Raw genomic sequence first — 26,385 nt, forward strand, 5'->3', positions numbered from 1 at the left:
ACTCAAAACTTTATCTGTTGCACATCTCTCTCTGCCAAATTTATATTTTGAAAAATAGCAACTAGCTTGAGTACAAGGCAAATGTAACTCAGCACAGCTTTCTCAAGTGCCAGTAGCTCAGTGGTAGAGCATATGCTTTGCATGCATGTGGTCATGGGTTCAATCCCCAGCTACTCCAAAGGATATTGTCCTTCAACACTAAGCTTTATCTGTTGCGCATCTCTCACTGCCTAATTTATATTTGGAAAAATAGCAACTAGCTTGAGTATAAGGTACATGTAACTCAGCCCAACCTTCACAAGTCCAGTGGCTCAGTGGTAGAGCGCATGCTTTGTATGTATGAGCTCCTGGGTTCAATCCCCAGTGTCTCCAAAGAAATTTGTTGAATTGTAAGGATTTTTTTGTATTTTTTTTGCAAAAAACTTTTGCAAAAAAGGTCCTGGGTTCAATCCCCAGCATTTAAAGCAATTTGGAACTTTCCATTAGCCTAATACATGCAAAGCATATGCTCTACCATTGAGCTACTGCCCCTTGTGATGGTTGTGGTGAGTTTCATGTCCCTTTTACTCAAGCTAGCATTTCAAAGCAATGTGGAACTTTCCACTAGCCTGCAGGAAACTTGCTTCAGTCCATCAGGGGATGTAGCTCAGTGGTAGAGCGCATGCTTTGCATGTATGAGGTCCTGGGTTCAATCACCATTTCCAAGGAAAGTTTTCCTTTAACTCAAACCTTTATCTGTTGCACATCTCTCTCTGCCTAATTATTTAGTTGGAAAATTAGCATCTAGCTTGAGTACAAGGCACATGTAACTCAGCCCAACATTCACAAGGGCCAGTGGTTCAGTGGTAGAGCACATGCTTTGCATGTATGAGCTCCTGGGTTCAATCTCAGCATCTCCAAGGAAAGTTGAAGAATTGAAAAGTTTTATTTTTTATTTTTTTTGCAACAAAAGTCCTGGTTTCAATCCCCAGCAATTTAAAGGAATGTGGAACTTTCCATTAGCCTCACACATGCAAAGTATATGCTCTACCATTGAGCAACTGCCTCTTGTGAAGGTTGTGGTGAGTTACATGTTCCTTTTACTCAAGCTAGCATTTCAACGCAATGTGGAACTTTCCACTAGGCTGCAGGAAACTTGCTTCAGTCCATCAGGGGATGTAGCTCAGTGGTAGAGTGCATGCTTTGCATGTATGAGGTCCTGGGTTCAATCCCCAGCATCTCCAAGAAAGTCATCCTTTAACTCAAAGCTTTATCTGTTGCACATCTCTCTCTGCCAAATTTATATTTGGAAAAATAACAACTAGCTTGAGTACAAGGCACATGTAACTCAACACAGCTTTCTCAAGTGCCAGTAGCTCAGTGGTAGAGCATATGCTTTGCATGCATGTGGTCATGGGTTCAATCTCCAGCAACTCCAAGGATAGTTATACTTCACCTCAAAGCTTTATCTGTTGTGCATCTCTCTCTGCCTAATTTATATTTGGAAAAATGGCAGCTAGCTTGAGTATAAGGTACATGTATCTCAGCCCAACCTTCACTAGGGCCAGTGGCTCAGTGGTAGAACACATGCTTTGCATGTATGAGCTCCTGGGTTCAATCCCCACCGTCTCCAAAGAAAGTTCCCGTGTCACCACGTAGAATTGTAAAGTTGTTTTGTTGGATTTTTTTGCAACAAATGTCCTGGGTTCAATCCCCAGCATTTTAAAGCAATTTGGAACTTTCCTTTAGCCTCATACATGCAACGCATATACTCAACCATTGAGCTACTGCCCCCTGTGAAGGTTGTGGTGAGTTTCATGTCCCTTTTACTCAAGCTAGCACTTCAAAGCAATGTGGAACTTTCCACTAGCCTGCAGGAAACTTGCTTCAGTCCATCAGGGGATGTAGCTCAGTGGTAGAGCGCATGCTTTGCATGTATGAGGTCCTGGGTTCAATCCCCAGCATCTCCAAGGAAAGTTTTCCTTTAACTCAAACCTTTATCTGTTGCACATCTCTCTCTGCCTAATTATTTAGTTGGAAAATTAGCATCTAGCTTGAGTACAAAGCACATGTAACTCAGCCCAACATTCACAAGGGCCAGTGGTTCAGTGGTACAGCACATGCTTTGCATGTATGAGCTCCTGGGTTCAATCTCAGCGTCTCTAAGGAAAGTTGTAGAATTGAAAAGTTTTATTTTTTATTTTTTTTGCAACAAAGGTCCTGGTTTCAATCCCCAGCAATTTAAAGGAATGTGGAACTTTCCATTAGCCTCACACATGCAAAGTATATGCTCTACCATTGAGCTACTGCCTCTTGTGAAGGTTGTGGTGAGTTACATTTACCTTTTACTCAAGCTAGCATTTCAACGCAATGTGGAACTTTCCACTAGGCTGCAGGAAACTTGCTTCAGTCCATCAGGGGATGTAGCTCAGTGGTAGACTGCATGCTTTGCATGTATGAGGTCCTAGGTTCAATCCCCAGCATCTCCAAGAAAGTCATCCTTTAACTCAAAGCTTTTTCTGTTGCACATCTCTCTCTGCCAAATTTATATTTGGAAAAATAACAACTAGCTTGAGTACAAGGCACATGTAACTCAGCACAGCTTTCTCAAGTGACAGTAGCTCAGTGGTAGAGCATATGCTTTGCATTCATGTGGTCATGGGTTCAATCCCCAGCTTCTCCAAGGAAAGTTCCCGTCTTACCACGTAGAATTGTAAAGTTATTTTGTTGGATTTTTTTGCAACAAATGTCCTGGGTTCAATCCCCAGCATTTTAAAGCAATTTGGAACTTTCCTTTAGCCTCATACATGCAAAGCACCTGCTCTACCATTGAGCTACTGCCCCTTGTGAAGGTTGTGGTGAGTTTCATGTCCCTTTTACTCAAGCTAGCATTTCAAAGCAATGTGGAACTTTCCACTAGCCTGCAGGAAACTTGCTTCAGTCCATCAGGGGATGTAGCTCAGTGGTAGAGCGCATGCTTTGCATGTATGAGGTCCTGGGTTCAATCCCCAGCATCTCCAAGGAAAGTTATCCTTTAACTCAAACCTTTATCTGTTGCACATCTCTCTCTGCCTAATTATTTAGTTGGGAAATTAGCATCTAGCTTGAGTACAAGGCACATGTAACTCAGCACAGCTTTCTCAAGTGACAGTAGCTCAGTGGTAAAGCATATGCCTTGCATTCATGTGGTCATGGGTTCAATCCCCAGCTTCTCCAAGGAAAGTTCCTGTGTTACCACGTAGAATTGTAAAGTAATTTTGTTGGATTTTTTTGCAACAAATGTCCTGGGTTCAATCCCCAGCATTTTAAAGCAATTTGGAACTTTCCTTTAGCCTCATACATGCAAAGCACCTGCTCTACCATTGAGCTACTGCCCCTTGTGAAGGTTGTGGTGAGTTTCATGTCCCTTTTACTCAAGCTAGCATTTCAAAGCAATGTGGAACTTTCCACTAGCCTGCAGGAAACTTGCTTCAGTCCATCAGGGGATGTAGCTCAGTGGTAGAGCGCATGCTTTGCATGTATGAGGTCCTGGGTTCAATCCCCAGCATCTCTAAGGAAAGTTATCCTTTAACTCAAACCTTTATCTGTTGCACATCTCTCTCTGCCTAATTATTTAGTTGGGAAATTAGCATCTAGCTTGAGTACAAGGCACTTGTAACTCAGCCCAACATTCACAAGGGCCAGTGGTTCAGTGGTAGAGAACATGCTTTGCATGTATGAGCTCCTGGGATCAATCTCAGCGTCTCCAAGGAAAGTTGTAGAATTGAAAAGTTTTATTTTTTATTTTTTTTTGCAACAAAGGTCCTGGTTTCAATCCCCAGCAATTTAAAGGAATGTGGAACTTTCCATTAGCCTCACACATGCAAAGTATATGCTCTACCATTGAGCTACTGCCCCTTGTGAAGGTTGTGGTGAGTTTCATGTCCCTTTTACTCAAGCTAGCATTTCAAAGCAATGTGGAACTTTCCACTAGCCTGCAGGAAACTTGCTTCATTCCGTCAGGGGATGTAGCTCAGTGGTAGAGCGCATGCTTTGCATGTATGAGGTCCTGGGTTCAATCCCCAGCATCTCCAAGGAAAGTTATCATTTAACTCAAACCTTTATCTGTTGCACATCTCTCTCTGCCTAATTATTTGGTTGGGAAATTAGCATCTAGCTTGAGTACAAGGCACATGTAACTCAGCCCAACATTCACAAGGGCCAGTGGTTCAGTGGTAGAGCATATGCTTTGCATGCATGTGGTCATGGGTTCAATCTCCAGCAACTCCAAGGATAGTTATACTTCACCTCAAAGCTTTATCTGTTGTGCATCTCTCTCTGCCTAATTTATATTTGGAAAAATGGCAGCTAGCTTGAGTATAAGGTACATGTATCTCAGCCCAACCTTCACTAGGGCCAGTGGCTCAGTGGTAGAACACATGCTTTGCATGTATGAGCTCCTGGGTTCAATCCCCACCGTCTCCAAAGAAAATTCCTGTGTCACCACGTAGAATTGTAAAGTTGTTTTGTTGGATTTTTTTTGCAACAAATGTCCTGGGTTCAATCCCCAGCATTTTAAAGCAATTTGGAACTTTCCTTTAGCCTCATACATGCAAAGTTTATACTCTACCATTGAGCTACTGCCCCCTGTGAAGGTTGTGGTGAGTTTCATGTCCCTTTTACTCAAGCTAGCATTTCTTAGCAATGTGGAACTTTCCACTCGCCTGCAGGAAACTTTCTTCAGTCCATCAGGGGATGTAGCTCAGTGGTAGAGCGCATACTTTGCATGTATGAGGTCCTGGGTTCAATCCCCAGCATCTCCAAGAGTCATCCTTTAACTCAAAGCTTTTTCTGTTGCACATCTCTCTCTGCCTAATTTTTTAGTTGGGAAATTTGCATCTAGCTTGAGTACAAGGCACTTGTAACTCAGCCCAACATTCACAAGGGCCAGTGGTTCAGTGGTAGAGAACATGCTTTGCATGTATGAGCTCCTCGGTTCAATCTCAGCGTCTCCAAGGAAAGTTGAAGAATTGAAAAGATTTATTTTTTATTTTTTTTGCAACAAAGGTCCTGGTTTCAATCCACAGCAATTTAAAGGAATGTGGAACTTTCCATTAGCCTCACACATGCAAAGTAAATGCTCTACCATTGAGCTACTGCCCCTTGTGAAGGTTGTGGTGAGTTTCATGTCCCTTTTACTCAAGCTAGCATTTCAAATCAATGTGGAACTTTCCACTAGCCTGCAGGAAACTTGCTTCATTCCGTCAGGGGATGTAGCTCAGTGGTAGAGCGCATGCTTTGCATGTATGAGGTCCTGGGTTCAATCCCCAGCATCTCCAAGGAAAGTTATCATTTAACTCAAACCTTTATCTGTTGCACATCTCTCTCTGCCTAATTATTTAGTTGGGAAATTAGCATCTAGCTTGAGTACAAGGCACATGTAACTCAGCCCAACATTCACAAGGGCCAGTGGTTCAGTGGTAGAGCATATGCTTTGCATGCATGTGGTCATGGGTTCAATCTCCAGCAACTCCAAGGATAGTTATACTTCACCTCAAAGCTTTATCTGTTGTGCATCTCTCTCTGCCTAATTTATATTTGGAAAAATGGCAGCTAGCTTGAGTATAAGGTACATGTATCTCAGCTTAACCTTCACTAGGGTCAGTGGCTCAGTGGTAGAACACATGCTTTGCATGTATGAGCTCCTGGGTTCAATCCCCAGCGTCTCCAAAGAAAGTTCCTGTGTCACCACGTAGAATTGTAAAGTTGTTTTGTTGGATTTTTTTTGCAACAAATGTCCTGGGTTCAATCCCCAGCATTTTAAAGCAATTTGGAACTTTCCTTTAGCCTCATACATGCAAAGCATATACTCTACCATTGAGCTACTGCCCCCTGTGAAGGTTGTGGTGAGTTTCATGTCCCTTTTACTCAAGCTAGCACTTCAAAGCAATGTGGAACTTTCCACTAGCCTGCAGGAAACTTGCTTCACTCCATCAGGGGATGTAGCTCAGTGGTAGAGCGCATTCTTTGCATGTATGAGGTCCTGGGTTCAATCCCCAGCATCTCCAAGGAAAGTTTTCCTTTAACTCAAACCTTTATCTGTTGCACATCTCTCTCTGCCTAATTATTTAGTTGGAAAATTAGCATCTAGCTTGAGTACAAAGCACATGTAACTCAGCCCAAAATTCACAAGGGCCAGTGGTTCAGTGGTACAGCACATGCTTTGCATGTATGAGCTCCTGTGTTCAATCTCAGCGTCTCTAAGGAAAGTTGTAGAATTGAAAAGTTTTATTTTTTATTTTTTTTTGCAACAAAGGTCCTGGTTTCAATCCCCAGCAATTTAAAGGAATGTGGAACTTTCCATTAGCCTCACACATGCAAAGTATATGCTCTACCATTGAGCTACTGCCTCTTGTGAAGGTTGTGGTGAGTTACATGTCCCTTTTACTCAAGCTAGCATTTCAACGCAATGTGGAACTTTCCACTAGGCTGCAGGAAACTTGCTTCAGTCCATCAGGGGATGTAGCTCAGTGGTAGAGCGCATGCTTTGCATGTATGAGGTCCTGGGTTCAATCCCCAGCATCTCCAAGGAAAGTTATCCTTTAACTCAAACCTTTATCTGTTGCACATCTCTCTCTGCCTAATTCTTTAGTTGGGAAATTTGCATCTAGCTTGAGTACAAGGCACTTGTAACTCAGCCCAACATTCACAAGGGCCAGTGGTTCAGTGGTAGAGAACATGCTTTGCATGTATGAGCTCCTGGGTTCAATCTCAGCCTCTCCAAGGAAAGTTGTAGAATTGGAAAGTTTTATTTTTTATTTTTTTTGCAACAAAGGTCCTGGTTTCAATCCCCAGCAATTTAAAGGAATGTGGAACTTTCCATTAGCCTCACACATGCAAAGTATATGCTCTACCATTGAGCTACTGCCCCTTGTGAAGGTTGTGGTGAGTTTCATGTCCCTTTTACTCAAGCTAGCATTTCAACGCAATGTGGAACTTTCCACTAGGCTGCAGGAAACTTGCTTCAGTCCATCAGGGGATGTAGCTCAGTGGTAGAGCGCATGCTTTGCATGTATGAGGTCCTGGGTTCAATCCCCAGCATCTCCAAGGAAAGTTTTCCTTTAACTCAAACCTTTATCTGTTGCACATCTCTCTCTGCCTAATTATTTAGTTGGAAAATTAGCATCTAGCTTGAGTACAAAGCACATGTAACTCAGCCCAACATTCACAAGGGCCAGTGGTTCAGTGGTACAGCACATGCTTTGCATGTATGAGCTCCTGGGTTCAATCTCAGCGTCTCCAAGGAAAGTTGTAGAATTGAAAAGTTGTTTTTTTTTTTTTTGCAACAAAGGTCCTGGTTTCAATCCCCAGCAATTTAAAGGAATGTGGAACTTTCCATTAGCCTCACACATGCAAAGTATATGCTCTACCATTGAGCTACTGCCCCTTGTGAAGGTTGTGGTGAGTTACATGTCCCTTTTACTCAAGCTAGCATTTCAACGCAATGTGGAACTTTCCACTAGCCTGCAGGAAACTTGCTTCAGTCCATCAGGGGATGTAGCTCAGTGGTAGACCGCATGCTTTGCATGTATTAGGTCCTGGGTTCAATCCCCAGCATCTCCAAGGAAAGTTTTCCTTTAACTCAAACCTTTATCTGTTGCACATCTCTCTCTGCCTAATTATTTAGTTGGAAAATTAGGAAACTTAGGAATTTTAGTAGGAATTAGGAAACTTGCTTCAGTCCATCAGGGCATGTAGCTCAGTGGTAGAGCGCATGCTTTGCATGTATGAGGTCCTGGGTTCAATCCCCAGCATCTCCAAGAAATTCATCCTTTAACTCAAAGCTTTATCTGTTGCACATCTCTCTCTGCCAAATTTATATTTGGAAAAATAACAACTAGCTTGAGTACAAGGCACATGTAACTCAACACAGCTTTCTCAAGTGCCAGTAGCTCAGTGGTAGAGCATATGCTTTGCATGCATGTGGTCATGGGTTCAATCTCCAGCAACTCCAAGGATAGTTATACTTCACCTCAAAGCTTTATCTGTTGTGCATCTCTCTCTGCCTAATTTATATTTGGAAAAATGGCAGCTAGCTTGAGTATAAGGTACATGTATCTCAGCCCAACCTTCACTAGGGCCAGTGGCTCAGTGGTAGAACACATGCTTTGCATGTATGAGCTCCTGGTGCTTTATCTGGTGCTCTACCATTGAGCTACTGCCTCTTGTGAAGGTTGTGGTGAGTTACATGTCCCTTTTTACTCAAGCTAGCATTTCAACGCAATGGGGAACTTTCCACTAGGCTGCAGGAAACTTGCTTCAGTTCATCAGGGGATGTAGCTCAGTGGTAGAGCGCATGCTTTGCATGTATGAGGTCCTGGGTTCAAACCCCAGCATCTCCAAGGAAAGTTATCCTTTAACTCAAACCTTTATCTGTTGCACATCTCTCTCTGCCTAATTTTTTAGTTGGGAAATTAGCATCTAGCTTGAGTACAAGGCACTTGTAACTCAGCCCAACATTCACAAGGGCCAGTGGTTCAGTGGTAGAGAACATGCTTTGCAAGTATGAGCTCCTGGGTTCAATCTCAGCGTCTCCAAGGAAAGTTGTAGAATTGAAAAGCTTTATTTTTTATTTTTTTTGCAACAAAGGTCCTGGTTTCAATCCCCAGCAATTTAAAGGAATGTGGAACTTTCCATTAGCCTCACACATGCAAAGTATATGCTCTACCATTGAGCTACTGCCCCTTGTGAAGGTTGTGGTGAGTTTCATGTCCCTTTTACTCAAGCTAGCATTTTAAAGCAATGTGGAACTTTCCACTAGCCTGCGGGAAACATGCTTCAGTCCATCAGGGGATGTAGCTCAGTGGTAGAGCGCATGCTTTGCATGTATGAGGTCCTGGGTTCAATCCCCAGCATCTCCAAGGAAAGTTTTCCTTTAACTCAAACCTTTATCTGTTGCACATCTCTCTCTGCCTAATTATTTAGTTGGAAAATTAGCATCTAGCTTGAGTACAAAGCACATGTAACTCAGCTCAACATTCACAAGGGCCAGTGGTTCAGTGGTACAGCACATGCTTTGCATGTATGAGCTCCTGGGTTCAATCTCAGCGTCTCCAAGGAAAGTTGTAGAATTGAAAAGTTTTATTTTTTATTTTTTTTTTGCAACAAAGGTCCTGGTTTCAATCCCCAGCAATTTAAAGGAATGTGGAACTTTCCATTAGCCTCACACATGCAAAGTATATGCTCTACCATTGAGCTACTGCCTCTTGTGAAGGTTGTGGTGAGTTACATGTCCCTTTTACTCAAGCTAGCATTTCAACGCAATGTGGAACTTTCCACTAGGCTGCAGGAAACTTGCTTCAGTCCATCAGGGGATGTAGCTCAGTGGTAGACCGCATGCTTTGCATCTATGAGGTCCTGGGTTCAATCCCCAGCATCTCCACGGAAAGTTATCCGTTATCCTTAAACCTTTATCTGTTGCACATCTCTCTCTGCCTAATTTTTTAGTTGGGAAATTTGCATCTAGCTTGAGTACAAGGCACTTGTAACTCAGCCCAACATTCACAAGGGCCAGTGGTTCAGTAGTAGAGAACATGCTTTGCATGTATGAGCTCCTGGGTACAATCTCAGCGTCTCCAAGGAAAGTTGTAGAATTAAAAAGTTTTATTTTTTATTTTTTTTGCAACAAAGGTCCTGGTTTCAATCCCCAGCAATTTAAAGGAATGTGGAACTTTCCATTAGCCTCACACATGCAAAGTATATGCTCTACCATTGAGCTACTGCCTCTTGTGAAGGTTGTGGTGAGTTACATGTCCCTTTTACTCAAGCTAGCATTTCAAAGCAATGTGGAACTTTCCACTCGCCTGCAGGAAACTTGCGTTAGTCCATCAGGGGATGTAGCTCAGTGGTAGAGCACATGCTTTGCATGTATGAGTTCCTGGGTTCAATCCCCAGCATCTCCAAGAAAGTCATCCTTTAACTCAAAGCTTTTTCTGTTGCACATCTCTCTCTGCCTAATTTTTTAGTTGGGAAATTTGCATCTAGCTTGAGTACAAGGCACTTGTAACTCAGCCCAACATTCACAAGGGCCAGTGGTTCAGTGGTAGAGAACATGCTTTGCATGTATGAGCTCCTCGGTTCAATCTCAGCGTCTCCAAGGAAAGTTGTAGAATTGAAAAGATTTATTTTTTATTTTTTTTGCAACAAAGGTCCTGGTTTCAATCCCCAGCAATTTAAAGGAATGTGGAACTTTCCATTAGCCTCACACATGCAAAGTATATGCTCTACCATTGAGCTACTGCCCCTTGTGAAGGTTGTGGTGAGTTTCATGTCCCTTTTACTCAAGCTAGCATTTTAAAGCAATGTGGAACTTTCCACTAGCCTGCGGGAAACATGCTTCAGTCCATCAGGGGATGTAGCTCAGTGGTAGAGCGCATGCTTTGCATGTATGAGGTCCTGGGTTCAATCCCCAGCATCTCCAAGGAAAGTTTTCCTTTAACTCAAACCTTTATCTGTTGCACATCTCTCTCTGCCTAATTATTTAGTTGGAAAATTAGCATCTAGCTTGAGTACAAAGCACATGTAACTCAGCCCAACATTCACAAGGGCCAGTGGTTCAGTGGTACAGCACATGCTTTGCATGTATGAGCTCCTGGGTTCAATCTCAGCGTCTCCAAGGAAAGTTGTAGAATTGAAAAGTTTTATTTTTTATTTATTTTTTGCAACAAAGGTCCTGGTTTCAATCCCCAGCAATTTAAAGGAATGTGGAACTTTCCATTAGCCTCACACATGCAAAGTATATGCTCTACCATTGAGCTACTGCCTCTTGTGAAGGTTGTGGTGAGTTACATGTCCCTTTTACTCAAGCTAGCATTTCAAAGCAATGTGGAACTTTCCACTAGGCTGCAGGAAACTTGCTTCAGTCCATCAGGGGATGTAGCTCAGTGGTAGACCGCATGCTTTGCATCTATGAGGTCCTGGGTTCAATCCCCAGCATCTCCATGGAAAGTTATCCGTTATCCTTAAACCTTTATCTGTTGCACATCTCTCTCTGCCTAATTTTTTAGTTGGGAAATTTGCATCTAGCTTGAGTACAAGGCACTCGTAACTCAGCCCAACATTCACAAGGGCCAGTGGTTCAGTAGTAGAGAACATGCTTTGCATGTATGAGCTCCTGGGTACAATCTCAGCGTCTCCAAGGAAAGTTGTAGAATTAAAAAGTTTTATTTTTTATTTTTTTTGCAACAAAGGTCCTGGTTTCAATCCCCAGCAATTTAAAGGAATGTGGAACTTTCCATTAGCCTCACACATGCAAAGTATATCCTCTACCATTGAGCTACTGCCTCTTGTGAAGGTTGTGGTGAGTTACATGTCCCTTTTACTCAAGCTAGCATTTCAAAGCAATGTGGAACTTTCCACTCGCCTGCAGGAAACTTGCGTTAGTCCATCAGGGGATGTAGCTCAGTGGTAGAGCACATGCTTTGCATGTATGAGTTCCTGGGTTCAATCCCCAGCATCTCCAAGAAAGTCATCCTTTAACTCAAAACTTTATCTGTTGCACATCTCTCTCTGCCAAATTTATATTTTGAAAAATAGCAACTAGCTTGAGTACAAGGCAAATGTAACTCAGCACAGCTTTCTCAAGTGCCAGTAGCTCAGTGGTAGAGCATATGCTTTGCATGCATGTGGTCATGGGTTCAATCCCCAGCTACTCCAAAGGATATTGTCCTTCAACACTAAGCTTTATCTGTTGCGCATCTCTCACTGCCTAATTTATATTTGGAAAAATAGCAACTAGCTTGAATATAAGGTACATGTAACTCAGCCCAACCTTCACAAGTCCAGTGGCTCAGTGGTAGAGCGCATGCTTTGTATGTATGAGCTCCTGGGTTCAATCCCCAGTGTCTCCAAAGAAATTTGTTGAATTGTAAGGATTTTTTTGTATTTTTTTTGCAAAAAACTTTTGCAAAAAAGGTCCTGGGTTCAATCCCCAGCATTTAAAGCAATTTGGAACTTTCCATTAGCCTAATACATGCAAAGCATATGCTCTACCATTGAGCTACTGCCCCTTGTGATGGTTGTGGTGAGTTTCATGTCCCTTTTACTCAAGCTAGCATTTCAAAGCAATGTGGAACTTTCCACTAGCCTGCAGGAAACTTGCTTCAGTCCATCAGGGGATGTAGCTCAGTGGTAGAGCGCATGCTTTGCATGTATGAGGTCCTGGGTTCAATCACCATTTCCAAGGAAAGTTTTCCTTTAACTCAAACCTTTATCTGTTGCACATCTCTCTCTGCCTAATTATTTAGTTGGAAAATTAGCATCTAGCTTGAGTACAAGGCACATGTAACTCAGCCCAACATTCACAAGGGCCAGTGGTTCAGTGGTAGAGCACATGCTTTGCATGTATGAGCTCCTGGGTTCAATCTCAGCATCTCCAAGGAAAGTTGAAGAATTGAAAAGTTTTATTTTTTATTTTTTTTGCAACAAAAGTCCTGGTTTCAATCCCCAGCAATTTAAAGGAATGTGGAACTTTCCATTAGCCTCACACATGCAAAGTATATGCTCTACCATTGAGCAACTGCCTCTTGTGAAGGTTGTGGTGAGTTACATGTTCCTTTTACTCAAGCTAGCATTTCAACGCAATGTGGAACTTTCCACTAGGCTGCAGGAAACTTGCTTCAGTCCATCAGGGGATGTAGCTCAGTGGTAGAGTGCATGCTTTGCATGTATGAGGTCCTGGGTTCAATCCCCAGCATCTCCAAGAAAGTCATCCTTTAACTCAAAGCTTTATCTGTTGCACATCTCTCTCTGCCAAATTTATATTTGGAAAAATAACAACTAGCTTGAGTACAAGGCACATGTAACTCAACACAGCTTTCTCAAGTGCCAGTAGCTCAGTGGTAGAGCATATGCTTTGCATGCATGTGGTCATGGGTTCAATCTCCAGCAACTCCAAGGATAGTTATACTTCACCTCAAAGCTTTATCTGTTGTGCATCTCTCTCTGCCTAATTTATATTTGGAAAAATGGCAGCTAGCTTGAGTATAAGGTACATGTATCTCAGCCCAACCTTCACTAGGGCCAGTGGCTCAGTGGTAGAACACATGCTTTGCATGTATGAGCTCCTGGGTTCAATCCCCACCGTCTCCAAAGAAAGTTCCCGTGTCACCACGTAGAATTGTAAAGTTGTTTTGTTGGATTTTTTTGCAACAAATGTCCTGGGTTCAATCCCCAGCATTTTAAAGCAATTTGGAACTTTCCTTTAGCCTCATACATGCAACGCATATACTCAACCATTGAGCTACTGCCCCCTGTGAAGGTTGTGGTGAGTTTCATGTCCCTTTTACTCAAGCTAGCACTTCAAAGCAATGTGGAACTTTCCACTAGCCTGCAGGAAACTTGCTTCAGTCCATCAGGGGATGTAGCTCAGTGGTAGAGCGCATGCTTTGCATGTATGAGGTCCTGGGTTCAATCCCCAGCATCTCCAAGGAAAGTTTTCCTTTAACTCAAACCTTTATCTGTTGCACATCTCTCTCTGCCTAATTATTTAGTTGGAAAATTAGCATCTAGCTTGAGTACAAAGCACATGTAACTCAGCCCAACATTCACAAGGGCCAGTGGTTCAGTGGAACACCACATGCTTTGCATGTATGAGCTCCTGGGTTCAATCTCAGCGTCTCTAAGGAAAGTTGTAGAATTGAAAAGTTTTATTTTTTATTTTTTTTGCAACAAAGGTCCTGGTTTCAATCCCCAGCAATTTAAAGGAATGTGGAACTTTCCATTAGCCTCACACATGCAAAGTATATGCTCTACCATTGAGCTACTGCCTCTTGTGAAGGTTGTGGTGAGTTACATGTCCCTTTTACTCAAGCTAGCATTTCAACGCAATGTGGAACTTTCCACTAGGCTGCAGGAAACTTGCTTCAGTCCATCAGGGGATGTAGCTCAGTGGTAGACTGCATGCTTTGCATGTATGAGGTCCTGGGTTCAATCCCCAGCATCTCCAAGAAAGTCATCCTTTAACTCAAAGCTTTTTCTGTTGCACATCTCTCTCTGCCAAATTTATATTTTGAAAAATAACAACTAGCTTGAGTACAAGGCACATGTAACTCAGCACAGCTTTCTCAAGTGACAGTAGCTCAGTGGTAGAGCATATGCTTTGCATTCATGTGGTCATGGGTTCAATCCCCAGCTTCTCCAAGGAAAGTTCCCGTCTTACCACGTAGAATTGTAAAGTTATTTTGTTGGATTTTTTTGCAACAAATGTCCTGGGTTCAATCCCCAGCATTTTAAAGCAATTTGGAACTTTCCTTTAGCCTCATACATGCAAAGCACCTGCTCTACCATTGAGCTACTGCCCCTTGTGAAGGTTGTGGTGAGTTTCATGTCCCTTTTACTCAAGCTAGCATTTCAAAGCAATGTGGAACTTTCCACTAGCCTGCAGGAAACTTGCTTCAGTCCATCAGGGGATGTAGCTCAGTGGTAGAGCGCATGCTTTGCATGTATGAGGTCCTGGGTTCAATCCCCAGCATCTCCAAGGAAAGTTATCCTTTAACTCAAACCTTTATCTGTTGCACATCTCTCTCTGCCTAATTATTTAGTTGGGAAATTAGCATCTAGCTTGAGTACAAGGCACATGTAACTCAGCACAGCTTTCTCAAGTGACAGTAGCTCAGTGGTAGAGCATATGCCTTGCATTCATGTGGTCATGGGTTCAATCCCCAGCTTCTCCAAGGAAAGTTCCTGTGTTACCACGTAGAATTGTAAAGTTATTTTGTTGGATTTTTTTGCAACAAATGTCCTGGGTTCAATCCCCAGCATTTTAAAGCAATTTGGAACTTTCCTTTAGCCTCATACATGCAAAGCACCTGCTCTACCATTGAGCTACTGCCCCTTGTGAAGGTTGTGGTGAGTTTCATGTCCCTTTTACTCAAGCTAGCATTTCAAAGCAATGTGGAACTTTCCACTAGCCTGCAGGAAACTTGCTTCAGTCCATCAGGGGATGTAGCTCAGTGGTAGAGCGCATGCTTTGCATGTATGAGGTCCTGGGTTCAATCCCCAGCATCTCTAAGGAAAGTTATCCTTTAACACAAACCTTTATCTGTTGCACATCTCTCTCTGCCTAATTATTTAGTTGGGAAATTAGCATCTAGCTTGAGTACAAGGCACTTGTAACTCAGCCCAACATTCACAAGGGCCAGTGGTTCAGTGGTAGAGAACATGCTTTGCATGTATGAGCTCCTGGGATCAATCTCAGCGTCTCCAAGGAAAGTTGTAGAATTGAAAAGTTTTATTTTTTATTTTTTTTTGCAACAAAGGTCCTGGTTTCAATCCCCAGCAATTTATAGGAATGTGGAACTTTCCATTAGCCTCACACATGCAAAGTATATGCTCTACCATTGAGCTACTGCCTCTTGTGAAGGTTGTGGTGAGTTACATGTCCCTTTTACTCAAGCTAGCATTTCAACGCAATGTGGAACTTTCCACTAGGCTGCAGGAAACTTGCTTCAGTCCATCAGGGGATGTAGCTCAGTGGTAGAGCGCATGCTTTGCATGTATGAGGTCCTGGGTTCAATCCCCAGCATCTCCAAGGAAAGTTATCCTTTAACTCAAACCTTTATCTGTTGCACATCTCTCTCTGCCTAATTTTTTAGTTGGGAAATTAGCATCTAGCTTGAGTACAAGGCACTTGTAACTCAGCCCAACATTCACAAGGGCCAGTGGTTCAGTGGTAGAGAACATGCTTTGCATGTATGAGCTCCTGGGTTCAATCTCAGCGTCTCCAAGGAAAGTTGTAGAATTGAAAAGTTTTATTTTTTATTATTTTTGCAACAAAGGTCCTGGTTTCAATCCCCAGCAATTTAAAGGAATGTGGAACTTTCCATTAGCCTCACACATGCAAAGTATATGCTCTACCATTGAGCTACTGCCCCTTGTGAAGGTTGTGGTGAGTTTCATGTCCCTTTTACTCAAGCTAGCATTTCAAAGCAATGTGGAACTTTCCACTAGCCTGCAGGAAACTTGCTTCATTCCGTCAGGGGATGTAGCTCAGTGGTAGAGCGCATGCTTTGCATGTATGAGGTCCTGGGTTCAATCCCCAGCATCTCCAAGGAAAGTTATCATTTAACTCAAACCTTTATCTGTTGCACATCTCTCTCTGCCTAATTATTTGGTTGGGAAATTAGCATCTAGCTTGAGTACAAGGCACATGTAACTCAGCCCAACATTCACAAGGGCCAGTGGTTCAGTGGTAGAGCATATGCTTTGCATGCATGTGGTCATGGGTTCAATCTCCAGCAACTCCAAGGATAGTTATACTTCACCTCAAAGTTTAATCTTTTGTGCATCTCTCTCTGCCTAATTTATATTTGGAAAAATGGCAGCTAGCTTGAGTATAAGGTACATGTATCTCAGCCCAACCTTCACTAGGGCCAGTGGCTCAGTGGTAGAACACATGCTTTGCATGTATGAGCTCCTGGGTTCAATCCCCACCGTCTCCAAAGAAAATTCCTGTGTCACCACGTAGAATTGTAAAGTTGTTTTGTTGGATTTTTTTTGCAACAAATGTCCTGGGTTCAATCCCCAGCATTTTAAAGCAATTTGGAACTTTCCTTTAGCCTCATACATGCAAAGTTTATACTCTACCATTGAGCTACTGCCCCCTGTGAAGGTTGTGGTGAGTTTCATGTCCCTTTTACTCAAGCTAGCATTTCTTAGCAATGTGGAACTTTCCACTCGCCTGCAGGAAACTTTCTTCAGTCCATCAGGGGATGTAGCTCAGTGGTAGAGCGCATGCTTTGCATGTATGAGGTCCTGGGTTCAATCCCCAGCATCTCCAAGAAAGTCATCCTTTAACTCAAAGCTTTTTCTGTTGCACATCTCTCTCTGCCTAATTTTTTAGTTGGGAAATTTGCATCTAGCTTGAGTACAAGGCACTTGTAACTCAGCCCAACATTCACAAGGGCCAGTGGTTCAGTGGTAGAGAACATGCTTTGCATGTATGAGCTCCTCCGTTCAATCTCAGCGTCTCCAAGGAAAGTTGAAGAATTGAAAAGATTTATTTTTTATTTTTTTTGCAACAAACGTTCCTGGTTTCAATCCACAGCAATTTAAAGGAATGTGGAACTTTCCATTAGCCTCACACATGCAAAGTATATGCTCTACCATTAAGCTACTGCCCCTTGTGAAGGTTGTGGTGAGTTTCATGTCCCTTTTACTCAAGCTAGCATTTCAAATCAATGTGGAACTTTCCACTAGCCTGCAGGAAACTTGCTTCATTCCGTCAGGGGATGTAGCTCAGTGGTAGAGCGCATGCTTTGCATGTATGAGGTCCTGGGTTCAATCCCCAGCATCTCCAAGGAAAGTTATCATTTAACTCAAACCTTTATCTGTTGCACATCTCTCTCTGCCTAATTATTTAGTTGGGAAATTAGCATCTAGCTTGAGTACAAGGCACATGTAACTCAGCCCAACATTCACAAGGGCCAGTGGTTCAGTGGTAGAGCATATGCTTTGCATGCATGTGGTCATGGGTTCAATCTCCAGCAACTCCAAGGATAGTTATACTTCACCTCAAAGCTTTATCTGTTGTGCATCTCTCTCTGCCTAATTTATATTTGGAAAAATGGCAGCTAGCTTGAGTATAAGGTACATGTATCTCAGCTTAACCTTCACTAGGGTCAGTGGCTCAGTGGTAGAACACATGCTTTGCATGTATGAGCTCCTGGGTTCAATCCCCAGCGTCTCCAAAGAAAGTTCCTGTGTCACCACGTAGAATTGTAAAGTTGTTTTGTTGGATTTTTTTTGCAACAAATGTCCTGGGTTCAATCCCCAGCATTTTAAAGCAATTTGGAACTTTCCTTTAGCCTCATACATGCAAAGCATATACTCTACCATTGAGCTACTGCCCCCTGTGAAGGTTGTGGTGAGTTTCATGTCCCTTTTACTCAAGCTAGCACTTCAAAGCAATGTGGAACTTTCCACTAGCCTGCAGGAAACTTGCTTCACTCCATCAGGGGATGTAGCTCAGTGGTAGAGCGCATTCTTTGCATGTATGAGGTCCTGGGTTCAATCCCCAGCATCTCCAAGGAAACTTTTCCTTTAACTAAAACCTTTATCTGTTGCACATCTCTCTCTGCCTAATTATTTAGTTGGAAAATTAGCATCTAGCTTGAGTACAAAGCACATGTAACTCAGCCCAAAATTCACAAGGGCCAGTGGTTCAGTGGTACAGCACATGCTTTGCATGTATGAGCTCCTGTGTTCAATCTCAGCGTCTCTAAGGAAAGTTGTAGAATTGAAAAGTTTTATTTTTTATTTTTTTTTGCAACAAAGGTCCTGGTTTCAATCCCCAGCAATTTAAAGGAATGTGGAACTTTCCATTAGCCTCACACATGCAAAGTATATGCTCTACCATTGAGCTACTGCCTCTTGTGAAGGTTGTGGTGAGTTACATGTCCCTTTTACTCAAGCTAGCATTTCAACGCAATGTGGAACTTTCCACTAGGCTGCAGGAAACTTGCTTCAGTCCATCAGGGGATGTAGCTCAGTGGTAGACTGCATGCTTTGCATGTATGAGGTCCTGGGTTCAATCCCCAGCATCTCCAAGAAAGTCATCCTTTAACTCAAAGCTTTTTCTGTTGCACATCTCTCTCTGCCAAATTTATATTTGGAAAAATAACAACTAGCTTGAGTACAAGGCACATGTAACTCAGCACAGCTTTCTCAAGTGACAGTAGCTCAGTGGTAGAGCATATGCTTTGCATTCATGTGTTCATGGGTTCAATCCCCAGCTTCTCCAAGGAAAGTTCCCGTCTTACCACGTAGAATTGTAAAGTTATTTTGTTGGATTTTTTTGCAACAAATGTCCTGGGTTCAATCCCCAGCATTTTAAAGCAATTTGGAACTTTCCTTTAGCCTCATACATGCAAAGCACCTGCTCTACCATTGAGCTACTGCCCCTTGTGAAGGTTGTGGTGAGTTTCATGTCCCTTTTACTCAAGCTAGCATTTCAAAGCAATGTGGAACTTTCCACTAGCCTGCAGGAAACTTGCTTCAGTCCATCAGGGGATGTAGCTCAGTGGTAGAGCGCATGCTTTGCATGTATGAGGTCCTGGGTTCAATCCCCAGCATCTCCAAGGAAAGTTATCCTTTAACTCAAACCTTTATCTGTTGCACATCTCTCTCTGCCTAATTATTTAGTTGGGAAATTAGCATCTAGCTTGAGTACAAGGCACATGTAACTCAGCACAGCTTTCTCAAGTGACAGTAGCTCAGTGGTAGAGCATATGCCTTGCATTCATGTGGTCATGGGTTCAATCCCCAGCGTCTCCAAGGAAAGTTCCTGTGTTACCACGTAGAATTGTAAAGTTATTTTGTTGGATTTTTTTGCAACAAATGTCCTGGGTTCAATCCCCAGCATTTTAAAGCAATTTGGAACTTTCCTTTAGCCTCATACATGCAAAGCACCTGCTCTACCATTGAGCTACTGCCCCTTGTGAAGGTTGTGGTGAGTTTCATGTCCCTTTTACTCAAGCTAGCATTTCAAAGCAATGTGGAACTTTCCACTCGCCTGCAGGAAACTTGCTTCAGTCCATCAGGGGATGTAGCTCAGTGGTAGAGCGCATGCTTTGCATGTATGAGGTCCTGGGTTCAATCCCCAGCATCTCCAAGGAAAGTTATCCTTTAACTCAAACCTTTATCTGTTGCACATCTCTCTCTGCCTAATTATTTAGTTGGGAAATTAGCATCTAGCTTGAGTACAAGGCACTTGTAACTCAGCCCAACATTCACAAGGGCCAGTGGTTCAGTGGTAGAGAACATGCTTTGCATGTATGAGCTCCTGGGATCAATCTCAGCGTCTCCAAGGAAAGTTGTAGAATTGAAAAGTTTTTTATTTTATTTTTTTTTGCAACAAAGGTCCTGGTTTCAATCCCCAGCAATTTATAGGAATGTGGAACTTTCCATTAGCCTCACACATGCAAAGTATATGCTCTTCCATTGAGCTACTGCCTCTTGTGAAGGTTGTGGTGAGTTACATGTCCCTTTTACTCAAGCTAGCATTTCAACGCAATGTGGAACTTTCCACTAGGCTGCAGGAAACTTGCTTCAGTCCATCAGGGGATGTAGCTCAGTGGTAGAGCGCATGCTTTGCATGTATGAGGTCCTGGGTTCAATCCGCAGCATCTCCAAGGAAAGTTATCCTTTAACTCAAACCTTTATCTGTTGCACATCTCTCTCTGCCTAATTTTTTAGTTGGGAAATTAGCATCTAGCTTGAGTACAAGGCACTTGTAACTCAGCCCAACATTCACAAGGGCCAGTGGTTCAGTGGTAGAGAACATGCTTTGCATGTATGAGCTCCTGGGTTCAATCTCACCGTCTCCAAGGAAAGTTGTAGAATTGAAAAGTTTTATTTTTTATTTTTTTTGCAACAAATGTCCTGGGTTCAATCCCCAGCATTTTAAAGCAATTTGGAACTTTCCTTTAGCCTCATACATGCAAAGCACCTGCTCTACCATTGAGCTACTGCCCCTTGTGAAGGTTGTGGTGAGTTTCATGTCCCTTTTACTCAAGCTAGCATTTCAAAGCAATGTGGAACTTTCCACTAGCCTGCAGGAAACTTGCTTCAGTCCGTCAGGGGATGTAGCTCAGTGGTAGAGCGCATGCTTTGCATGTATGAGGTCCTGGGTTCAATCCCCAGCATCTCCAAGGAAAGTTATCCTTTAACTCAAACCTTTATCTGTTGCACATCTCTCTCTGCCTAATTATTTAGTTGGGAAATTAGCATCTAGCTTGAGTACAAGGCACTTGTAACTCAGCCCAACATTCACAAGGGCCAGTGGTTCAGTGGTAGAGAACATGCTTTGCATGTATGAGCTCCTGGGATCAATCTCAGCGTCTCCAAGGAAAGTTGTAGAATTGAAAAGTTTTTTTTTTTAGTTTTTTTTGCAACAAAGGTCCTGGTTTCAATCCCCAGCAATTTATAGGAATGTGGAACTTTCCATTAGCCTCACACATGCAAAGTATATGCTCTTCCATTGAGCTACTGCCTCTTGTGAAGGTTGTGGTGAGTTACATGTCCCTTTTACTCAAGCTAGCATTTCAACGCAATGTGGAACTTTCCACTAGGCTGCAGGAAACTTGCTTCAGTCCATCAGGGGATGTAGCTCAGTGGTAGAGCGCATGCTTTGCATGTATGAGGTCCTGGGTTCAATCCCCAGCATCTCCAAGGAAAGTTATCCTTTAACTCAAACCTTTATCTGTTGCACATCTCTCTCTGCCTAATTTTTTAGTTGGGAAATTAGCATCTAGCTTGAGTACAAGGCACTTGTAACTCAGCCCAACATTCACAAGGGCCAGTGGTTCAGTGGTAGAGAACATGCTTTGCATGTATGAGCTCCTGGGTTCAATCTCAGCGTCTCCAAGGAAAGTTGTAGAATTGAAAAGTTTTATTTTTTATTTTTTTTGCAACAAAGGTCCTGGTTTCAATCCCCAGCAATTTAAAGGAATGTGGAACTTTCCATTAGCCTCACACATGCAAAGTATATGCTCTACCATTGAGCTACTGCCCCTTGTGAAGGTTGTGGTGAGTTTCATGTCCCTTTTACTCAAGCTAGCATTTCAAAGCAATGTGGAACTTTCCACTAGCCTGCAGGAAACTTGCTTCATTCCGTCAGGGGATGTAGCTCAGTGGTAGAGCGCATGCTTTGCATGTATGAGGTCCTGGGTTCAATCCCCAGCATCTCCAAGGAAAGTTATCATTTAACTCAAACCTTTATCTGTTGCACATCTCTCTCTGCCTAATTATTTAGTTGGGAAATTAGCATCTAGCTTGAGTACAAGGCACATGTAACTCAGCCCAACATTCACAAGGGCCAGTGGTTCAGTGGTAGAGCATATGCTTTGCATGCATGTGGTCATGGGTTCAATCTCCAGCAACTCCAAGGATAGTTATACTTCACCTCAAAGCTTTATCTGTTGTGCATCTCTCTCTGCCTAATTTATATTTGGAAAAATGGCAGCTAGCTTGAGTATAAGGTACATGTATCTCAGCCCAACCTTCACTAGGGCCAGTGGCTCAGTGGTAGAACACATGCTTTGCATGTATGAGCTCCTGGGTTCAATCCCCAGCGTCTCCAAAGAAAGTTCCTGTGTCACCACGTAGAATTGTAAAGTTGTTTTGTTGGATTTTTTTTGCAACAAATGTCCTGGGTTCAATCCCCAGCATTTTAAAGCAATTTGGAACTTTCCTTTAGCCTCATACATGCAAAGCATATACTCTACCATTGAGCTACTGCCCCCTGTGAAGGTTGTGGTGAGTTTCATGTCCCTTTTACTCAAGCTAGCACTTCAAAGCAATGTGGAACTTTCCACTAGCCTGCAGGAAACTTGCTTCACTCCATCAGGGGATGTAGCTCAGTGGTAGAGCGCATGCTTTGCATGTATGAGGTCCTGGGTTCAATCCCCAGCATCTCCAAGGAAAGTCATCCTTTAACTCAAACCTTTATCTGTTGCACATCTCTCTCTGCCTAATTCTTTAGTTGGGAAATTTGCATCTAGCTTGAGTACAAGGCACTTGTAACTCAGCCCAACATTCACAAGGGCCAGTGGTTCAGTGGTAGAGAACATGCTTTGCATGTATGAGCTCCTCGGTTCAATCTCAGCGTCTCCAAGGAAAGTTGTAGAATTGAAAAGATTTATTTTTTATTTTTTTTGCAACAAAGGTCCTGGTTTCAATCCCCAGCAATTTAAAGGAATGTGGAACTTTCCATTAGCCTCACACATGCAAAGTATATGCTCTACCATTGAGCTACTGCCCCTTGTGAAGGTTGTGGTGAGTTTCATGTCCCTTTTACTCAAGCTAGCATTTTAAAGCAATGTGGAACTTTCCACTAGCCTGCGGGAAACATGCTTCAGTCCATCAGGGGATGTAGCTCAGTGGTAGAGCACATGCTTTGCATGTATGAGTTCCTGGGTTCAATCCCCAGCATCTCCAAGAAAGTCATCCTTTAACTCAAAACTTTATCTGTTGCACATCTCTCTCTGCCAAATTTATATTTTGAAAAATAGCAACTAGCTTGAGTACAAGGCAAATGTAACTCAGCACAGCTTTCTCAAGTGCCAGTAGCTCAGTGGTAGAGCATATGCTTTGCATGCATGTGGTCATGGGTTCAATCCCCAGCTACTCCAAAGGATATTGTCCTTCAACACTAAGCTTTATCTGTTGCGCATCTCTCACTGCCTAATTTATATTTGGAAAAATAGCAACTAGCTTGAGTATAAGGTACATGTAACTCAGCCCAACCTTCACAAGTCCAGTGGCTCAGTGGTAGAGCGCATGCTTTGTATGTATGAGCTCCTGGGTTCAATCCCCAGTGTCTCCAAAGAAATTTGTTGAATTGTAAGGATTTTTTTGTATTTTTTTTGCAAAAAACTTTTGCAAAAAAGGTCCTGGGTTCAATCCCCAGCATTTAAAGCAATTTGGAACTTTCCATTAGCCTAATACATGCAAAGCATATGCTCTACCATTGAGCTACTGCCCCTTGTGATGGTTGTGGTGAGTTTCATGTCCCTTTTACTCAAGCTAGCATTTCAAAGCAATGTGGAACTTTCCACTAGCCTGCAGGAAACTTGCTTCAGTCCATCAGGGGATGTAGCTCAGTGGTAGAGCGCATGCTTTGCATGTATGAGGTCCTGGGTTCAATCACCATTTCCAAGGAAAGTTTTCCTTTAACTCAAACCTTTATCTGTTGCACATCTCTCTCTGCCTAATTATTTAGTTGGAAAATTAGCATCTAGCTTGAGTACAAGGCACATGTAACTCAGCCCAACATTCACAAGGGCCAGTGGTTCAGTGGTAGAGCACATGCTTTGCATGTATGAGCTCCTGGGTTCAATCTCAGCATCTCCAAGGAAAGTTGAAGAATTGAAAAGTTTTATTTTTTATTTTTTTTGCAACAAAAGTCCTGGTTTCAATCCCCAGCAATTTAAAGGAATGTGGAACTTTCCATTAGCCTCACACATGCAAAGTATATGCTCTACCATTGAGCAACTGCCTCTTGTGAAGGTTGTGGTGAGTTACATGTTCCTTTTACTCAAGCTAGCATTTCAACGCAATGTGGAACTTTCCACTAGGCTGCAGGAAACTTGCTTCAGTCCATCAGGGGATGTAGCTCAGTGGTAGAGTGCATGCTTTGCATGTATGAGGTCCTGGGTTCAATCCCCAGCATCTCCAAGAAAGTCATCCTTTAACTCAAAGCTTTATCTGTTGCACATCTCTCTCTGCCAAATTTATATTTGGAAAAATAACAACTAGCTTGAGTACAAGGCACATGTAACTCAACACAGCTTTCTCAAGTGCCAGTAGCTCAGTGGTAGAGCATATGCTTTGCATGCATGTGGTCATGGGTTCAATCTCCAGCAACTCCAAGGATAGTTATACTTCACCTCAAAGCTTTATCTGTTGTGCATCTCTCTCTGCCTAATTTATATTTGGAAAAATGGCAGCTAGCTTGAGTATAAGGTACATGTATCTCAGCCCAACCTTCACTAGGGCCAGTGGCTCAGTGGTAGAACACATGCTTTGCATGTATGAGCTCCTGGGTTCAATCCCCACCGTCTCCAAAGAAAGTTCCCGTGTCACCACGTAGAATTGTAAAGTTGTTTTGTTGGATTTTTTTGCAACAAATGTCCTGGGTTCAATCCCCAGCATTTTAAAGCAATTTGGAACTTTCCTTTAGCCTCATACATGCAACGCATATACTCAACCATTGAGCTACTGCCCCCTGTGAAGGTTGTGGTGAGTTTCATGTCCCTTTTACTCAAGCTAGCACTTCAAAGCAATGTGGAACTTTCCACTAGCCTGCAGGAAACTTGCTTCAGTCCATCAGGGGATGTAGCTCAGTGGTAGAGCGCATGCTTTGCATGTATGAGGTCCTGGGTTCAATCCCCAGCATCTCCAAGGAAAGTTTTCCTTTAACTCAAACCTTTATCTGTTGCACATCTCTCTCTGCCTAATTATTTAGTTGGAAAATTAGCATCTAGCTTGAGTACAAAGCACATGTAACTCAGCCCAACATTCACAAGGGCCAGTGGTTCAGTGGTACAGCACATGCTTTGCATGTATGAGCTCCTGGGTTCAATCTCAGCGTCTCTAAGGAAAGTTGTAGAATTGAAAAGTTTTATTTTTTATTTTTTTTGCAACAAAGGTCCTGGTTTCAATCCCCAGCAATTTAAAGGAATGTGGAACTTTCCATTAGCCTCACACATGCAAAGTATATGCTCTACCATTGAGCTACTGCCTCTTGTGAAGGTTGTGGTGAGTTACATTTACCTTTTACTCAAGCTAGCATTTCAACGCAATGTGGAACTTTCCACTAGGCTGCAGGAAACTTGCTTCAGTCCATCAGGGGATGTAGCTCAGTGGTAGACTGCATGCTTTGCATGTATGAGGTCCTAGGTTCAATCCCCAGCATCTCCAAGAAAGTCATCCTTTAACTCAAAGCTTTTTCTGTTGCACATCTCTCTCTGCCAAATTTATATTTGGAAAAATAACAACTAGCTTGAGTACAAGGCACATGTAACTCAGCACAGCTTTCTCAAGTGACAGTAGCTCAGTGGTAGAGCATATGCTTTGCATTCATGTGGTCATGGGTTCAATCCCCAGCTTCTCCAAGGAAAGTTCCCGTCTTACCACGTAGAATTGTAAAGTTATTTTGTTGGATTTTTTTGCAACAAATGTCCTGGGTTCAATCCCCAGCATTTTAAAGCAATTTGGAACTTTCCTTTAGCCTCATACATGCAAAGCACCTGCTCTACCATTGAGCTACTGCCCCTTGTGAAGGTTGTGGTGAGTTTCATGTCCCTTTTACTCAAGCTAGCATTTCAAAGCAATGTGGAACTTTCCACTAGCCTGCAGGAAACTTGCTTCAGTCCATCAGGGGATGTAGCTCAGTGGTAGAGCGCATGCTTTGCATGTATGAGGTCCTGGGTTCAATCCCCAGCATCTCCAAGGAAAGTTATCCTTTAACTCAAACCTTTATCTGTTGCACATCTCTCTCTGCCTAATTATTTAGTTGGGAAATTAGCATCTAGCTTGAGTACAAGGCACATGTAACTCAGCACAGCTTTCTCAAGTGACAGTAGCTCAGTGGTAAAGCATATGCCTTGCATTCATGTGGTCATGGGTTCAATCCCCAGCTTCTCCAAGGAAAGTTCCTGTGTTACCACGTAGAATTGTAAAGTAATTTTGTTGGATTTTTTTGCAACAAATGTCCTGGGTTCAATCCCCAGCATTTTAAAGCAATTTGGAACTTTCCTTTAGCCTCATACATGCAAAGCACCTGCTCTACCATTGAGCTACTGCCCCTTGTGAAGGTTGTGGTGAGTTTCATGTCCCTTTTACTCAAGCTAGCATTTCAAAGCAATG

General features: G+C 42.7%; 29 non-coding genes across 29 annotated transcripts; all 29 read left to right on the forward strand.

The window, feature by feature from the left end:
• Window positions 1–1,151: 1,151 nt before the first annotated feature.
• On the forward strand, window positions 1,152–1,223 carry trnaa-ugc (transfer RNA alanine (anticodon UGC)). Its single transcript has one exon. It is a non-coding gene; the product is annotated as a tRNA-Ala (tRNA).
• Window positions 1,224–1,877: 654 nt separating this feature from the next.
• Window positions 1,878–1,949, forward strand: trnaa-ugc (transfer RNA alanine (anticodon UGC)). The gene has a single exon. It is a non-coding gene; the product is annotated as a tRNA-Ala (tRNA).
• Window positions 1,950–2,927: 978 nt separating this feature from the next.
• trnaa-ugc (transfer RNA alanine (anticodon UGC)) lies at window positions 2,928–2,999 on the forward strand. The gene has a single exon. It is a non-coding gene; the product is annotated as a tRNA-Ala (tRNA).
• Window positions 3,000–3,460: 461 nt separating this feature from the next.
• Window positions 3,461–3,532, forward strand: trnaa-ugc (transfer RNA alanine (anticodon UGC)). Its single transcript has one exon. It is a non-coding gene; the product is annotated as a tRNA-Ala (tRNA).
• Window positions 3,533–3,980: 448 nt separating this feature from the next.
• Window positions 3,981–4,052, forward strand: trnaa-ugc (transfer RNA alanine (anticodon UGC)). Its single transcript has one exon. It is a non-coding gene; the product is annotated as a tRNA-Ala (tRNA).
• A 657-nt stretch (window positions 4,053–4,709) lies between these two features.
• Window positions 4,710–4,781, forward strand: trnaa-ugc (transfer RNA alanine (anticodon UGC)). Its single transcript has one exon. It is a non-coding gene; the product is annotated as a tRNA-Ala (tRNA).
• Window positions 4,782–5,225: 444 nt separating this feature from the next.
• On the forward strand, window positions 5,226–5,297 carry trnaa-ugc (transfer RNA alanine (anticodon UGC)). The gene has a single exon. It is a non-coding gene; the product is annotated as a tRNA-Ala (tRNA).
• Window positions 5,298–6,474: 1,177 nt separating this feature from the next.
• Window positions 6,475–6,546, forward strand: trnaa-ugc (transfer RNA alanine (anticodon UGC)). Its single transcript has one exon. It is a non-coding gene; the product is annotated as a tRNA-Ala (tRNA).
• Window positions 6,547–6,993: 447 nt separating this feature from the next.
• On the forward strand, window positions 6,994–7,065 carry trnaa-ugc (transfer RNA alanine (anticodon UGC)). The gene has a single exon. It is a non-coding gene; the product is annotated as a tRNA-Ala (tRNA).
• Window positions 7,066–8,288: 1,223 nt separating this feature from the next.
• trnaa-ugc (transfer RNA alanine (anticodon UGC)) lies at window positions 8,289–8,360 on the forward strand. The gene has a single exon. It is a non-coding gene; the product is annotated as a tRNA-Ala (tRNA).
• Window positions 8,361–8,807: 447 nt separating this feature from the next.
• On the forward strand, window positions 8,808–8,879 carry trnaa-ugc (transfer RNA alanine (anticodon UGC)). Its single transcript has one exon. It is a non-coding gene; the product is annotated as a tRNA-Ala (tRNA).
• A 1,487-nt stretch (window positions 8,880–10,366) lies between these two features.
• trnaa-ugc (transfer RNA alanine (anticodon UGC)) lies at window positions 10,367–10,438 on the forward strand. Its single transcript has one exon. It is a non-coding gene; the product is annotated as a tRNA-Ala (tRNA).
• A 2,208-nt stretch (window positions 10,439–12,646) lies between these two features.
• trnaa-ugc (transfer RNA alanine (anticodon UGC)) lies at window positions 12,647–12,718 on the forward strand. The gene has a single exon. It is a non-coding gene; the product is annotated as a tRNA-Ala (tRNA).
• A 654-nt stretch (window positions 12,719–13,372) lies between these two features.
• Window positions 13,373–13,444, forward strand: trnaa-ugc (transfer RNA alanine (anticodon UGC)). The gene has a single exon. It is a non-coding gene; the product is annotated as a tRNA-Ala (tRNA).
• Window positions 13,445–14,422: 978 nt separating this feature from the next.
• On the forward strand, window positions 14,423–14,494 carry trnaa-ugc (transfer RNA alanine (anticodon UGC)). Its single transcript has one exon. It is a non-coding gene; the product is annotated as a tRNA-Ala (tRNA).
• Window positions 14,495–14,955: 461 nt separating this feature from the next.
• trnaa-ugc (transfer RNA alanine (anticodon UGC)) lies at window positions 14,956–15,027 on the forward strand. Its single transcript has one exon. It is a non-coding gene; the product is annotated as a tRNA-Ala (tRNA).
• Window positions 15,028–15,475: 448 nt separating this feature from the next.
• trnaa-ugc (transfer RNA alanine (anticodon UGC)) lies at window positions 15,476–15,547 on the forward strand. Its single transcript has one exon. It is a non-coding gene; the product is annotated as a tRNA-Ala (tRNA).
• A 447-nt stretch (window positions 15,548–15,994) lies between these two features.
• trnaa-ugc (transfer RNA alanine (anticodon UGC)) lies at window positions 15,995–16,066 on the forward strand. Its single transcript has one exon. It is a non-coding gene; the product is annotated as a tRNA-Ala (tRNA).
• Window positions 16,067–16,723: 657 nt separating this feature from the next.
• trnaa-ugc (transfer RNA alanine (anticodon UGC)) lies at window positions 16,724–16,795 on the forward strand. Its single transcript has one exon. It is a non-coding gene; the product is annotated as a tRNA-Ala (tRNA).
• A 447-nt stretch (window positions 16,796–17,242) lies between these two features.
• Window positions 17,243–17,314, forward strand: trnaa-ugc (transfer RNA alanine (anticodon UGC)). Its single transcript has one exon. It is a non-coding gene; the product is annotated as a tRNA-Ala (tRNA).
• A 1,708-nt stretch (window positions 17,315–19,022) lies between these two features.
• trnaa-ugc (transfer RNA alanine (anticodon UGC)) lies at window positions 19,023–19,094 on the forward strand. The gene has a single exon. It is a non-coding gene; the product is annotated as a tRNA-Ala (tRNA).
• Window positions 19,095–19,555: 461 nt separating this feature from the next.
• Window positions 19,556–19,627, forward strand: trnaa-ugc (transfer RNA alanine (anticodon UGC)). Its single transcript has one exon. It is a non-coding gene; the product is annotated as a tRNA-Ala (tRNA).
• A 967-nt stretch (window positions 19,628–20,594) lies between these two features.
• Window positions 20,595–20,666, forward strand: trnaa-ugc (transfer RNA alanine (anticodon UGC)). Its single transcript has one exon. It is a non-coding gene; the product is annotated as a tRNA-Ala (tRNA).
• Window positions 20,667–21,114: 448 nt separating this feature from the next.
• trnaa-ugc (transfer RNA alanine (anticodon UGC)) lies at window positions 21,115–21,186 on the forward strand. Its single transcript has one exon. It is a non-coding gene; the product is annotated as a tRNA-Ala (tRNA).
• A 447-nt stretch (window positions 21,187–21,633) lies between these two features.
• On the forward strand, window positions 21,634–21,705 carry trnaa-ugc (transfer RNA alanine (anticodon UGC)). The gene has a single exon. It is a non-coding gene; the product is annotated as a tRNA-Ala (tRNA).
• A 657-nt stretch (window positions 21,706–22,362) lies between these two features.
• Window positions 22,363–22,434, forward strand: trnaa-ugc (transfer RNA alanine (anticodon UGC)). Its single transcript has one exon. It is a non-coding gene; the product is annotated as a tRNA-Ala (tRNA).
• Window positions 22,435–24,120: 1,686 nt separating this feature from the next.
• On the forward strand, window positions 24,121–24,192 carry trnaa-ugc (transfer RNA alanine (anticodon UGC)). Its single transcript has one exon. It is a non-coding gene; the product is annotated as a tRNA-Ala (tRNA).
• Window positions 24,193–24,846: 654 nt separating this feature from the next.
• On the forward strand, window positions 24,847–24,918 carry trnaa-ugc (transfer RNA alanine (anticodon UGC)). The gene has a single exon. It is a non-coding gene; the product is annotated as a tRNA-Ala (tRNA).
• Window positions 24,919–25,896: 978 nt separating this feature from the next.
• trnaa-ugc (transfer RNA alanine (anticodon UGC)) lies at window positions 25,897–25,968 on the forward strand. Its single transcript has one exon. It is a non-coding gene; the product is annotated as a tRNA-Ala (tRNA).
• Window positions 25,969–26,385: the final 417 nt, after the last annotated feature.

This window comes from Pseudorasbora parva, chromosome 20 (genome assembly GCF_024679245.1).
Source record: "Pseudorasbora parva isolate DD20220531a chromosome 20, ASM2467924v1, whole genome shotgun sequence".
NCBI lineage: Eukaryota > Metazoa > Chordata > Actinopteri > Cypriniformes > Gobionidae > Pseudorasbora > Pseudorasbora parva.